At 43.8% G+C, this 14,361-nt stretch overlaps 1 long non-coding RNA gene across 1 annotated transcript; it reads left to right on the forward strand.

The window, feature by feature from the left end:
* Positions 1 to 1,505: 1,505 nt before the first annotated feature.
* On the forward strand, positions 1,506 to 3,768 carry LOC306815086. The gene is made up of 3 exons (XR_013777313.1): positions 1,506 to 1,613; positions 3,132 to 3,205; positions 3,503 to 3,768. It is a non-coding gene; the product is annotated as an uncharacterized lncRNA (long non-coding RNA).
* The last annotated feature ends 10,593 nt before the right edge of the window (positions 3,769 to 14,361 follow it).

Consider the following 14,361-nt stretch of genomic DNA (forward strand, 5'->3'; position numbering starts at 1 on the left):
ATTATTCACAGTGAATTTGTTTCTCCTGAAGTTAAAGGAATTGCTGTTCCTCCAGCATGGGGACCAGCAGAAGAGCCTGGTGTTGCAGCTGGCCATGTGTGCCTATTCAGAAAGTCTGTGGAATGAGGATGAAGAGAGTGGGAAAAGGAAAAATTGGCTGCTAGTCCTAAGGAAAAATTTTGGAATCCCTGCACTGATACTTGTGCTCACTGACATTAACATTAATATTAATAGAGGGAACACACAATTTTACCTTGATTAATATTAATAGAGGGCTAGTGGATAAAATAGCTTCCCTATAAATATTAAATAGAGCACGTTTTCTAACTCCCATGAAGTACAATGTAGGCAGGAAAACACCAACACTGCTCTCAAACAAACATCAAGGATAGCAACATTTGTGCTGGCTAATCATGCCTATTGCTTTCCCAATACTACATCAATAAAATTCCCATTTGCCAGATGTAGAACATTCATTTCCTTGTGGGCCGTTGCCAGTTATGGTAAAGAACTGATCAATTAAGTAAAAATATGGAATTCATGAACGGTAAAAAGTCACACATGATTTTCAGGCCATACCTAATTCCATGCTGCTGAAAATGAGGCAAATATAAACCAGCCTGACTACCATGCTCTTCAGATCGTAGGAAAACCAAGCTGAATTTCTGCTTTTGGTTAAGGTATAGAAAGTATTGTCCTGATATTTTTAAAGCAATCAGGAGATATGGACATGAACAAATATTTATGACTGATTATCTTCTTGCATGCTGACGTAAATTAGTCTTGTGGGAAATGAAAGTTATTTCTCAACATGCCCTTAATGGTCTGAGTCAGAACTGCAGATGATCTGTCTCCTACAAGGGTTTTATAGTAAAAATAGAGGTGACAATAGAAGTAGGAACTGAAATATTTCATGAGTGTGAGCTCATCCTCCAGTGCGTCACAAGCACTACAGCCTAGCAAACAGGGCTCTGGGTGGAAATGAAGTGTTTACTTTTCCGTTTGGATCGGGTCGATGGATTATTCCAGCCATTGACATTATCTCTGCAAACAAGGAATCATGCCTTGGATGGCAGTCAGGATTTTCAAGGTAATGAAAATTGCTGGTGGTTGAGATCACCCCTGCCCCTGTGTCAAGTGTATGGGATGACTGATGCACTCCCACATCCCCTGTTCTGATCCTCCCAGCTCTGCAGCTGGCATCAGCCCAGGGTCCCACCTCACAAACCCTCACTGATGATGCTTAGTGCAGGGTACCAGTTTTGGCAAGCCACCACAAAGCCAGAAAAGAAGGGAGCCATGAAACCAGGTCATTCCCAAGATGTTTCCTTGCTGTTTCTATTTCTTCATGCTGTAGCCAGTCCATGTACAACCATGGTAAGTAGACCTGCAAGTTGTGAGCACATGAACAGGTTTGTATGGCCACTTGCCAATGAGCTGAGCTATGAGGAAAACCTCTAGAATGCATTCAGATATGCTTATCTCTTTGCCAGGGGACATCTCTCCTCATGACAAACTTCCTGGGTAGTTAGAACAGTATGTGGCCTTGGCCTGAAAAAGGGTTGTAAAGGTGGTGATCAGATGCTGAAGCAGGATGATACCTGGAAACACAGGTAATTGCCAGCTGACCCCAGATGTTCCTGTTATTTGGCTCCTCCAGAGCAATTTTAAAAATAAAAATTGGTGTCAGGGTATTTTCACAAACTTCTATTCCACTGAAATGTCATTTATGGGCAATATTAGACAAACTGACATCAAATTTTAAAGTTTTGTCTTAAAACCAGACAACGTGACAGCCCATGTTCCCAACCATTGGTGCAAAGGGGGTGGGCATGGACTTAGGTTCAAGGGATCCTATCTTGGTTTGAAGGACAGTTATCTGCCAATAAAGGCAGAAGCTTCTCTTTGAAATGGAGAATGTAAACCCCCTCCCCCCAGATTATTATAAATTTGAAATTAAGGGGCTCTCAAGCAAAGATATGGGAATTAGGAATAACAGTTCTTTACTAGGAAAATTAAAATAGAAATACAGTATTACAAAGAATAATCCCAACCCTGACAGAGTCAGAATACAACCTGACACCCCATCAGTCAGTCAGGGTGTTGGTATCAATCCGATCAAATGGTGGATACAGACCTCCTGCAGTGGCAAATTTGGTTCAGCTGAAGCAGTGCTCCTGTAGAAGGGAGAAGACTTCCTCCAAAAGTCCGGGGATGATGTAGAAAGGTCCAGCTTCTCCTCTGGAATCTAGTGGAAAGAAGGGTCTAACAGCTGTCCAACAGCTCCATTTTTATCTTGGTAGGAAAGGCTCGGCTCCTTTCTCTGGCTCTCCCAATGGGATGATGTAATTTTATCAGTCATACGGTGGCACTTAATGGTCCAGCAGCAGATGATATCTTCCTGGAGGGAGGATGAGTCGTGGAGAGGATAAAGATGATTACCCATCTTGTCTTAAAGATGGCCCATTAGCAGACAATAGTGCCACGGAGATAAGGAATCACTGCCCTACCCGGTTTTAACAGGTGGTGATAGAATACCCATTTCTGGCTACATCAACCCAACACAGATCACCAGAGGAAAATCTGCATCCAGCACCTTCTCTAGTCCTTCCTGGATAAACTGTGATAGTTCCACACCAAGAGTCTGCCATATGCATCACTTTTACAGGGATGGGCCAATGCTCACATTAGTGAAAATTCTACTGATATTGGTGTCTTGACTTTAACAAACAATGATCAGTGCTTATCAGTATTGAGTTCTCATTGCCTTCTAATGAGCCTTATGCTATTCAGGTCTTTCTTCTGCATGGCCTCTTCTCAGAAGTTACAAGCAATAGGACAAGAGGAAAGGGCCTAAAGTTGCTCCAGGTCAGTTTAGCTTGGATGTTAGGAATTTTTTTTTTCACTTCAAAGGGTTGTCAAGCATTGGAATAGGCTTCCCAGGGTGGAGTTACCATCCCTGAAGGGATTTAAAAGACGTAGATATGGCCTGGGGATATGCCTTGGTGGTGGACTTGGCAATGTTGGTTGGACTCAAAGATTTTGGAGGACTTTTCCAACCTAATCTCAGAGGAATTTTCGGACCTGAATGTTTCTGTGATTCTATGATTCCCCTGTTCCCTGCCTTGCAGAACCTACCCTGACAGAGGAAGCAGTGAGGCTCCTGGTCACAGTGGTGATGGAGTGGAATGCTCAGATTCAGCGTGTGCTCAGCCGAACCAACCAATTCACATTTATGCAATGACCTTACAAGATTTTTTTCCTACAGCATAACTTTTTTTTTTTTTTTTTTTTTTTTTTTTTTTTACTTCACACATAGTTATTTTCATGCAAAGAAACCCTGCATGGGTTCCTAATATGTTTTCATGCTATTAGACAGTAAGTTTTCATCTGGTCCTTGAAAGTACTGTGTTTTAACAGCCTGCTCTGTGAGGAATGGCAAAAATTTCAATCCTCTATGCTGTCTCTCCTGATGAATTATTTATCTCCATTTATTTCTCAGGAAAAAAATAAAGATGTAGATGTGCTCTCTGCACCACCTACAGAGTCCCTTCAAACAGAGCTCCTCCTTCTCTGTTCTGCTGTAGTTGCTGCAGAACAAACTCCTGGAGCTGACCACCCCCACCACCAGATGTTTTCTGACAGCTTTCATCTGCCCTGCAAGAGGGGAATGCTTCCAGGTCAAACAAGGCTTTGCACAACAATCCCAGTGCATCCTGTCATGGAGCTGGGTCCTGCCGTGACACTGCGTGGTGCTAGGAGAGAGAATGAGGCCCAAAAATATATAAATGAATTCTTAAAATAGCATTTTTCTTTTTTAAAAAAGTAATTTTTACTGTTTGCACTAATGGGTTCTATTCTGGAATAATTTCTTCCTTTTCCTGTATAATTTTTCCATATCTTATATAAATTATGCTGCCTCCTAATACCCATAAAACACGTGACAAAGCTTTCACAGACTTTGATGGACTCAGAAATGGAGCAATTTTAAACAGAGGAGCACTAATTAACCCATTATTCAAATGAGGCAGAAATCCTTCCACTGCTATTTGGAGCACAGTGATGCTCCTGGAGTAGTACTAGGGGCTGGATCTGTATCTCCTTGCCTGGGGACACAGGGCCAGGGCTATGGCCAAAATGCTGGTGTTCAGCCCATCTGCCACTGCTCTTCCCGTTCCTGGGAGAGGCTGGAAAGAGAGACAGCTCCAGTGGCTTGTCCATGCTGCTGAGGCACAAATCGGGAAAATTTGTGCTTGTAAAACAATTCAGTCTCTTCTGGCCTGGGTCTGCAAAATGCTGCAGCCCCATTTTCACCAAGAGGGAGTACAGAGAGTACATCACATCATCTCATGTGGAAGAGGGACTTCCCTAACCTAATTTGTACAGACTTCTCTATAAAATACTAAAAACTGTCTTTCACTACTGTGCCTAGGAGGCAACATCGAGAAAACAACAGTAGAAATGCAGCAGAAATTACTGTTGGGACCTCCTAAACGCAATGAGCTATGAGTTACAGGTTTCACAGAGCCAGTTTTCCTCAAGGTTTATAATGAGAAATGCAGCAATAAGCACAGGGCATCCTTTCCATTGCACCAGTGCAATTTGGCTGTTCTCTGTTAGCCTGTGCAGCTCTGTCTGAACCATGTCTGGGAAGAGTGGGAAAGGACAGGGGTGTTTTTGAGATGTTTACACCTTGACAGAAGAGAGAATGGGGTTGGACAAGCCTGTAGAGATCTGATTGCTACTTTGAAGAAGTTCATGGGAGATTCAAGGCAATATAAATTGGACAGTCATAGAAGGGATTATGAAATAGGATTACTGGAAAGGAGCATTTTCTGCAGAGAGAAGAATAAACCTTAAATTAAGGTAGACTCAAAGGAGAATTACCAGAACACCAGCAGAGATGACAGGAAGGTATATCTCAGTGGTCTGATGTATGATGTTAAAATACTTCCACGAGTTTAGAAGAAAACCTTTTCACCAGGTTCAGCTGAGTCTCTTTTTAAACCAAGCTTAGCCATAGTGAAAATGGGGTCTAGTAAGTCATCTCAGCATGGAGAAACTGAGTTTTGATATCTTTATCAGGGCTGGATGCAGCCATAGCCAACAGGCTCACACTCTCTTTATTCACAGAATCACAGATACAGGGAATCACAGACTAATTCAGGTAGGAAAAGCCCTCTAAAATCAGCTCCAGCTGTTAGCACAGCACAGCCAAGCCAAGCACTAAACCACACCCCAGGTGCCACACACATCTTCATGTGCCTACACAGAAGATGGCAGGACCAAAACCCACATCACTGCACACTGAGCTTCTTCAGGTTGCTCCAATGCCCACTGAAGCCCAGTAGCACTGTGTCTGCTGTCACCAGCAGGAGCTGGCCCTCAGAGTCTGAACACAAGTAGGGCCTGCCCCAACATTACCAACTCTCTGTGCCAGCTGCTGAAATTCCTGATTATTTTTCAGAGGTCTGGCTGCCAGTATAATGGGAGGGAAGAAAAAATGGTCTGCTTTTAACAGAAAAGCGGTTTTTGCATCATCCTGGCTATACCCAAGGCTGTAGCCATCCCTGTGAATCAGCCACATCCCTTGACTTGCATGCAGCACAGAAATTCATCACACAACCATAAGGACAAGCCAGCCTTTCTTAGTTACAGCTCTCCCATGAAGATTTAGGGAAACGGCTGTGGAAGAAGATGCTGTGTCAGGCTGGCAGCATACAGAGGAAGCCAAGGCTCTGCTAACATGCCATGAATGTACTTCCTGATTAAAAATACTGGTAAGTATAACAGGTTATTCTTCCTTCTACTTAGCAAATCTATCGATTTTCCAGAGAATGACAGCAGGGAGGTAATCGTTTCTATCTTCTTAACATCTTCTATTAAGAAAACATGAATGGTTTGAGCTTTGTTTCTAACAAAACTCTGGAGCATTTGCAAAGGTCCAGGGCAGGATACAGAAAAATTTTTACAATTTGGCATCAGTCACTGCAGATAGTCATATATGACAGAATATATTGCAAGTATATGACAATTTAGAAAGAAAATATATTATAACATGTGCAGGGAAATACTTGGTGCTGAAGAGAAAAAGATTACATTAAGGGTGGGAAGCCCCAAGGAAAGGATTTCAGGATAAAATTTATTCTGTATCACCATCTCAATAGCTCCAGAATGCAAATCACTTGCAGAGCCAGTGGTGAAGTTCATTTGCTTTCCAGTTGTGTTGCCTCTGCAAGATGCAAATGATCAATGAAGCTTCACAATAAAACCTGGAATGGTTAATAATGCAAAGTAGATACAAAGTAATAATTTATATAGGCTTTATGGATGTCATATTTTGTGGAAAAGATTTTCCTTTATTTTTCAAAGACAGCATGATGAAAACTGCTGTCAGGTTTCTTATCCTGATTTATGCAAAATCTCTGAAAATTCAGTTTATGCAAGGGAGGAGCTGTCACATATTGATGGCCTTTTTCTGTTTGTAAGATCTCTGTATTTCAGTAAATGCCGGAAATCAGATAATATCATTCAGCTGTAGCTCCAGGACAGAGATCAGACTTGTGCTGCTCTGAGAGAGGAGCAGTTCTACTTTACCATCATCCAGATGAGGCAGCTGGGATTTTTTTCATCAGGAATCTGAAAAGAAGCATGGCCCTTCTGAGGTGGGAACACACTGTGTTCTCAGGGTCTCACAGGAATGCAGGCTGCTTAATTTCCTGCTCTTACCTTAACACCTCTGGTCACAGCAGCCACACTCCATGTCCTGCTGTTTTTAAAGACATATGGTGAAAAGGCCAACTTAGGCCTCCTTTTAAAGACAGCCAATACCCAAAGCAATGCTGGAAACCAACTCAATCTTGCCCAAGATACTCATCATTGCTAACCGTGTTAGTTTCCTGGGCTGTTATTTTCCTAAGGCAAAACCTATCTTTCATTCTTAGCCTAGTTTCCTAAAGAGCTTTGAACCCTGTGAAATCTTTTTTTTTTTTTCCTATTTGTACAAGAAATAAAAAGAACCAGTGGGAGCAGGTAGGTCCATACTTGGAATAATTTTCCCCAGTTGTTTTTATAACTGATATTATTTGAAATTAAAACTTCCCTCAGAGTCCACAATTTACTGGAGGACAGAGGACACTGCTTGGTTTCTTTCCTAACTTTTTTGGTGGTCAGAAAGGTATTTGGTATCTAACAGGCTGAAGCCTTTCTAGATTCATCTCATGACACCTTTAGATAAGCATCCCTTAACATCAGCAAGGCAGGCCCTTCCGTTACAACCTCATTGAAAGTCAGTAGGAAAGAACTAGAAGGCAGAAATCTGAGAATCCAAATGTCATTGACTCTCAGGATCAAGGAGCAACTTGTTTTACAGGAAAATTTTATTATTTAGGAAATAATTATAATTCAATAATTTGGGAAATTAAATATTTGGGGAAATAGTTTTAACTTATTTGGAAAATTTTTACTTTTAGGTTTAAAACCATTTTTTGCTTCCTTAAGAGTATGGGCAGCCTTGCTAAGAAAAACACAGCTCATGCTTTGGCCAGCATGTTTTCTTCTCACTTGCTTTTGGGATTGTGCTTGTTCCTGTGGAACTGCAGATCCTGTGTGTTCACAGACCCTGGTAGGTGGACATTCAACTGGCCCTGGACACAGTGAATGAAGTCTATCTAACTGTGCATTGAAAGCCATCCTGAACAGAGAGGGGACAACCACAGCAACACCTCTGTACTTCTGCTGGGCCATCACAGTGTGTCACCCTTGCTCCATGTGTTGCTCTGCTGGGTTGCACTTGTGAGCAGTTGAAAAGTGGATGAACCAGCAGTGCAGGAGGGCAGTTATCATGTTGGAATCTGACCTTCCTCATTGCTGGCTGGCTTGTTCTCATTCATCTCTTCCGCTTTCCAGGAGAGTATGCAAACACTGGGCAACAGCTCAAAAGTCCTTACATGTGTTGGCCCTTCCTTCTCTTCAAAAAATACAAATAGTTTGGAAAAAAAAGACAACAACAACAAAAACAAAAGCTTGTAGCTTTTACTATAGAACTGTAGATTGCAAGAAAAGGGCAAATATGGACATCACTAGCATACAACCGTGACCCAAAATAGTTGCCTGCAGTCTAGGTCACTTGCTGACACTGCTGATTCCAGTTTGACCACAAAACAACCCAGAATGAAAGAATCGGTTTCATCATGCAGACTAGACACAGATTTAGCTTCAATGCATTGACAAACAGCAGAACTGTGGAGGAGAGCTGTGACAACAGGGCAGGTCTTGCTTCACCTGCCCAGTCTCCTTCTGTGACAGGGCGACCTACTGAGTGAGTGATGGAAGGTCACTGAGGTCACATCTCAAATACTGAGTTCAGTTTTAAGCCACTCATGGAAAGAAAGGCATTGAGGTGTTTGTGTGTGTCCAGAGAAGGTCAGTGGAGCTGGGGAAGGGTCTAGAGATTAAATCATATGAGTGGCTGAGGAAGCTGGAAGTGTTTATCCTGGAGAAAAGGAGGCTCAGGGGAGACCTGAAAGCAGATGGCAGCAAGGTGGGCACAGATCTCTTCTCCAAGGCAACAAGTTACAAGAGCAGAAACAATCCAAGAATACAAGAGGTGAGGGAGGAGAATATTGTCTCTGCACAAGAGGACATAACTCTTCGTTGCAAGAAAACTTGGAGTAAGATGACGTAGCCCAGAAAACATTTCACCTCTGCACCTATGCCAGCAATATCTACCTACAGTCCCCATGTTTCTTTGTAAAGGTGGTATTTGCACCACTTAATTAGTTCCTTGTCTGAAGTTTCTTCTGTCTTTACTCAAAGTCAGGACTAAAAACATGAAGGAGATTAATTTTCTCATGTTCAGGTCTGGTTGTTTATTAAATCTTATCTAAAGTACTGAGAGTTCAGCAACACGTCTAGCTACCAGCTGAAAGTGAGCAAAATGGAGACAAATGTAGCTAGTTACAAGGTCTCTTAAAGCTAAACAGTCCAACAGATAATTAACACCTATATTATTTATTCTTTTGACCCAATAATGAAACTCCAGTGATCCGCAGTGCAGCACTAGCTATCCAACCAAAAAATACTACATGAAACCATGAAGAAGGAAGGTGAACACTGAAAGAAACAATGGCCAAAATCCTCTATCTTGTCCCATACCTATTACTACATTATAAAACCTTCAAAATTAAAACTCTTCACCATGTAAAATCACACACTCCCATTTAACTGCAGACCTGGAACCCTTAATTCCATCACACAAATTTGAAAGCCTTCTCTAAGGCCTCAAGTCAAAAACAGTATTCTACAAAAAACAAAAAAAAATCCTTAATTTCTAAAATCCAGCAAGTTGCAGCTTTGGAAGGTCTGGTCAAGGGTCCCCTTAGTCCAGAGAGCAGCAGGGGTCTCCTGTGGCTGGACTCAGGGTGGGGATGCCCAGGACCCATGGAACTCAGCAGTGGGGACCAGGCTGGAGCCAGCAGCCTGGGATAGCTGGCTCTGGGGGTTTCAATACTATGGCAGATGTGTCAAACTGGAAACTGTGCCAGGGACATAATCAGGCAGCCCCAGACACAAATGCAGCACACCTGGATTCTGGCAGCCAGTGAGTGCACGCACCCAGGGAATGCTGGGCTGGATGGGGGCTTTGAAAGATGCCCTGGGGGTTTAAAGACAGAGTGAGAGCTGGGGCCTTCAGGGCAGGGCATGGTGTTTCTCTTGGGGTTGCAGGAAGGTGGAGCTGGAGGTTCTCAATGACAGCAGGTGCCCAGAGATGATGTGGGGACATTCCAGGTGCTGCCAGCCCCCTGCTCCCTCCTCTGGGAAGATAGGTTTGCAAAGATACAGCAGAAGGCAATCCTTCCCAATGAATTACAGCTGTTCTGATTACCAAGGTGTAGAAACAGCCTTGCCTGCCCAATGAGGATGGGTTTTATAAAAGAGTGGGCTAGTTGGCTACTAGTTGCAGCTGGAGTTTAAGACACAGAGTCTGTTGCAGTTTGGGATGGAGCCTGCTGCTGTGTAAGGAACAGACAAGATGAGAAGAAGCTGTGTGAAGGACAGACAGGGCTAGGCAGCCAGGTAAGGGACAGGTTGGGGGTTAGGCAGTCATGCAGAAGGAAGAAGGAAATTTGCAGAGAGGAGAGAAGGAGTCAATGCTGTGTGAAGCAGCTGATGAGGAAAGGAGTCAGTGCTGTGTGGAGCTGCCTACGAGGAAAGGAGTCAGAGTTATCTGAAAGAAGTCCACTGAGAGAAGGCACGAGAAGTTTTTGATAAAAAACTGGTGATGGTGCCAGTTGTGTCTCTCTTGACATAATTGCAACACCCTCCCAGCCAGGCCTACTGAATGCCTTCTGCCCCCACTCCCTCCAGGCCGTGGGTCCAACAATGCTCATCCTGGCTCTGCTGGGCTTCTTGCCCAGCCTGAAGCTGAAGCACCAGGTTGATGTGTCCACAGCCAAAGGGATTGGCTCCTGAAGGAGATGGAGGGGAGCAGTGGCACCACAGAAGCCCTGCTCTCATTAGCATTGCAACAGCAGTGACTGCTTTGGGCCAGTGCTGAAGTCTCCAGCCAATGATTTATGATTCATTTATGAATCCTCGCAAGATTCAAACAAGTGTCCCTGTGATGGCACTGATAATCTGCCAACAGCTCTTTGGTATAACAAAATACCATTGATTATTTTCTGTTTTGCAAGTATCATATTTCTTTTTAGCCAGTCCCACCTCCCTGTCTTTCCTGCCATAACGGATGTGTGAATCTAGAGACTTGCCCTTTTCCAGAGAAATCATTGTATTAGAAACAACACTTGGCGTGAAACCCAGGGGTGGGTGCTTGGGCACACAGAAATATCAGCACTGCAGATATGAGCAATGCAAACCCGAGACTCCAGCACTGCCTTCTTCCTGGCTTTTGAACGTGTTGCCCCACAGGCATTGTGCTGCCTCTTCCAGCAAAATCAGAATGGCTCCCCAGGGAAAAATATCAGCCTTCTGGAACTGCAGCTCCCAATTACAGCAATGCTTTCTTGTAGCAGGAGATGAACTGCAGAAGCTGAGCAGCAAGGGTGGAGCCATGCCTCACACCAAGGTCAAGCTGTGTCCACAATTTCCTGTTAACCACCTCAGGGTGGTGTCTGGAGGGAGCTGTCCCTAGTTCCCCTTACAGCCCTAAAAACATGCTACTGAGAAAACGAGAATTTGATGGTTTGTTTTTCTCTTATGTCCTCTCTTTCTTCAGGAGGAGAACTCCTCAAGCCAATGAAGGAAAGGGTTTGGGCTGCCCTTGTGAATACAGGAGTGCAACCTAAAGGTTTTCATTAAGAAATCTCAATTAACAAACTTTCACTGGGGAAGGCTGCCGCTGTAATGAGAAGGTGTCTTAAAGGACAGTCTGACTAATGCAGGGTATAACAAATGTCTGCAACAGCAAACAACAGCAAGAAGTCGATGAGCAAAGTCCCAGGCTGTATGACTCCATCCTTTAACCCCTTAGAGCCTGCTGCTGGAGCAAGATCAAATCCTTGCTCCACTCCAGAATACACATCCCAGTGGAGAATTTTTGAGACACAGAGAGGGCATACTGTGACACAGGGCTCTCCATGACAGCAGCAAACCCAATCAGCCTTTCTGAGGAGAACTGAGCCCTTTCTGAGCCCTGTTCCCCTGCACAGATTTAGTGATGAGTCTCACACAGCACGAAGGGATGCTCATAAACTCTCATTCTGTCTTCAGCCTCATAGCTGTCATCTGGGAGAGCACAACAGCTGACTGTAAGCTGATGAGGGGACTCCTGGAATTTCCCCTGCCTGGCCAGCCACGGTGTGCAGGACCAGAGCTGCTGCAGAGAGCCAGCTCCAGGGCCTGCCCGCACTTGGCAGCGAGTTGCCATGGCTACAAAGTGAGCTGCTTTGAGGGGGAAAAGATGAGATCTGGCCTGGCTGCCAGTCTGCAGCCACCCTGAGAGCCTGGCAGTGCCGTGGCAGAGTGCATAGTGCAGGAGAAGCTCAGTGCCTCCAAAAGCCATTGCCCATTCCAGCACTCCTGGCTCCCTGGTGCTGCGCTTGAACTTTGGAACAGGAAAGCGAAGTAGTTCCTGAGCCATTCCAGGAATCAAGGAAGAACTGAGCACTCTTCCCAACTTCACTGTCATTGGAGGGCTCTTGTCCCCATTCCCATTCCCCAGACAGCTGCTGGCATGGGGAATGCTGTGCCTGTCCCCACCATCTCCATCTGCTGGGTACCACTGAGCTGACGCAAAAAGTTGTCCTTGGGCCACATCCAGAGCTTTGTCTCATTCCGCAGCATGGCTTGGCAGGCTCACCATTCCCTCTCTCCAAAGTGTACCTCTGCCTCAAGAAGGCTTTTTTTAGCTCACTGCAGCCAGGCACTGACAGCATGGTGTTAAGGGTGAAGTGTGGGCACACAGCTGCATGTAGAAATCTCTTGGCCGTGGATTAGTTTTAAGCTGTTTGTTCTGCCTTTAAAAGGAAGAAAGAGAAAAATAAAAAAGACAAAGTGCAAAACATAGAAAGAGAGAAAAAAGAAGGAAAAGAAAAAGGAAAATAAGAAGGAAAAGGAAATGGAGTAAAATGGATTAAAAAAATCAAGCAGATCCGATGCTTTCACTGGGTGGCACATATTATAAGTGTTTCAAGGGAAAATTAAGAATTAATCAACAGACTATGCCCCAAGACTATAATCCCTTTTCTGCCAGTTTGGCTCCAGTTTGCAATTAGTAGTTTGCAATTAGTTTTTTAAAAAAAATTTAAATTAAACAGGCTCTGTATTACTGGCATTTCAGCTGTGTCCTCGCATGTATACTGGCAGAATACCCTGTGCATCAAATTTTAATTGCAGTTCTGAGGTTAGAACACTGATGCTTTTATTTATAGCAGTGAACCATCACTGCTACAGTGCTGCCTTTTACCTGTTAAAACTGAAGTCTGAAAAAAACCAGGATGCATCTGACAGAGTTCACAGCAGATTGCTCTCTCTCAGCTGTAAGAGGACTGATATTTTCCCTATGTGTCTCTCTCCACATGACCTGAGAACAGCCTGGACACTGATTTCACAGAATGATTTTTATTTTTCCACATTTCCCTATCCTGCTGCATCCTGTCTCAGGCCCAACATGACAGCAATCCTTCACCTCCAGGTGCAGGATCCATCAGCCCATCTCTTTGGATGTGATGAGCTCTAGTAACTCTTCACAGAGCAAAAATCTCATTGGCACATCTTCAATGGGCTTTACAACCAGATGAGTTGAAAAAATAAAAGTAGACCTTTAAAGTCCTTATTTTCCCCTGTAGCTGTAGAAAGCCAAATACCAGAGTTAAGTTACATTAAAAGGACATTGCATAATTTTAAGATTCTTACCACTCAGTTTTCTTTGCCTCCAGTTCCAAAATTTGTAGAAATAATGACACAAACTGAATCTGAGTGACAGGTGAAAACAAATTTAGGCAAGGCAAGATAATAACTAAAACTTCTGTGTTTTCAGTTTCAGAAAGGATTAGTTTCCTAGGCAAAGAAAGATCACCTATCTTGAGCAACATAAAGTTAGAAGTTTCACTGCATGTGCGGTCCCACCCACAGGGCAGGGAAATGTGCAACCCAATTTCTTGGCCAGCTCACTTTCAGGATGCCTTTTACCAACAGAAGTGGCACTGCCAGCATGGTTATTTCTGCCTTCATGCACTGCTCAAGCTTTTAATTCATATTAAATTGGAGACTGAAGCTTGAGGTTGCTATTTGAGTTGTGTGTCCCCCAACATTTGCACAACAGGAGTATAAAATGACTTTATATGCAAATTACCAGATTTTTTTCCCCCCACTTTCTTCATACATGTCACACCACACATAGAGCCTCACAGACAAGGCTGTCTATGTGCTGCAGGAAAGGGGGCAAGACTTCCAACAACATGACATCACTTGTTTTTGTAACAAGTTTTGCTGCAGCAAGGGGGAAGAAGGAGCTGTAAGCCCTGGCAGCAGACAGGATGAGATGAGCAACAGGGAGGAAATGAGTCACAGCCCCAGAGGGTCAAAGGGAGCTCCCCAGAGAAGAGACAGGAGAAATCAAAATCTACTGTCGTTCTGGGACACTGAAGAAGAGGAGACAGAGGCTGGGACAAAGGGTACTATTAGACAGGAGAACCCACCACTATCATGCCATTAATGCTCGGAGTAATGCTCGGAGCCATTTTGAGCTGTGGAAGGGCTCTGTAGGTCTAAGAGCTTAAACTCCTCAGATTCCATCTTTCTGCTACATCTTTCAGTGTTTCTCAGTATGGTAGGGAAATGCTTGAGACTCACAAATATCGTCAGAGGATTAGAATAAAAAGCTGAATAATGTAATTTAAT

This window comes from Erithacus rubecula (assembly GCF_903797595.1).
Source record: "Erithacus rubecula genome assembly, contig: SUPER_Z_unloc_7, whole genome shotgun sequence".
Classification (NCBI taxonomy): domain Eukaryota; kingdom Metazoa; phylum Chordata; class Aves; order Passeriformes; family Muscicapidae; genus Erithacus; species Erithacus rubecula.